The sequence below is a fragment of the Onychomys torridus genome, chromosome 14 (assembly GCF_903995425.1).
Source record: "Onychomys torridus chromosome 14, mOncTor1.1, whole genome shotgun sequence".
Taxonomy (NCBI): domain Eukaryota; kingdom Metazoa; phylum Chordata; class Mammalia; order Rodentia; family Cricetidae; genus Onychomys; species Onychomys torridus.
This window is the reverse complement of record NC_050456.1, coordinates 31911494-31912565: the sequence shown is the minus strand read 5'-3', so window position 1 is coordinate 31912565 and position 1072 is coordinate 31911494.

Below are 1072 nucleotides of genomic sequence, written 5' to 3'. Positions count from 1 at the left end.
GCAACTATGTTTAATGAATGCAAATGTGACTCTAAGATATATCCGAACTTGGGCTTAAAATGTTATCTTCAGTTGTGTCTTAACAAAGAAATCCTGGAAACAGTTTCAGGTTCCTCAGTCTGTGAGACAAAAGAAATACAATTGCTATGTTATTTTCCTTTCTTATTGAAACAAATTAGTAGACTCTCCAGGTGGTGGTGGCCCACACCTTTTATCCCAGCACTTTGGAGGCAGAGCCAGGCTGATCTTTGTGAGTTCGAGGCCAGCCTGGTCTACAGAGCAAGATCCAGGACAGGCTCAAAGCTACACAGAGAAACCCTGTCTCAAAAACCAAAAAAACCAAAAAAAAAAAAAAAAAACCCACAAAACAAACAAACAAAAAAAAGACACAAACAAAAAAAATTAGTAGACTCTATTTTGATCATGTTTATTCCACAACTGTCTTTCTTCTAAGCACATAATAAACTCTGTCTTATATATGACTGGAAAGCTACACATCTGAACTCTCAACAATAAAGTGTAAATAAGATCTGAAAAGAAGACAAAGTCAGTGGACATTCCAATGTGGATTCCTGAAGGCTTACTAGGCCCTACCATTGGATGAAGTTTTACAAGTAGTTAGTGGCTACCAAGAGGGAGAATCAATTTTTCCAGGCCTGAGCCTCCTAATTGTTTGCCCAATGCCATGTGCTCAACTTAAAAACATATAAGCAAGCAACAGCAAACAACAAATGGGCTTATATTGATCAAATATATATTTCAAAGCAAAAGATATCTGAAAAGGAATGGAAATGACATGGGGTTGAATAGAGCAGAGAGAGGGATGAAATAATGGAAATACAGTACTTACATGTGAAAGTCAAAAATAAATTAAAAGAATAGAATATTGGCCTTTTCCATTTAGACTGGAACCTGGTGACTGCAGCCTACTGGAGTGCTCTAGTCTGTCTGAGTTCATGTTTGCTGGGCCTCTGCTGCAGCCCAGCACATGCCCCAGGCCAGTAAAGGGTGTGGGGAGGAAGATAGACATCGACACCACTGGTGTGTGCTCTGCCCTCTACCGGGTACTATA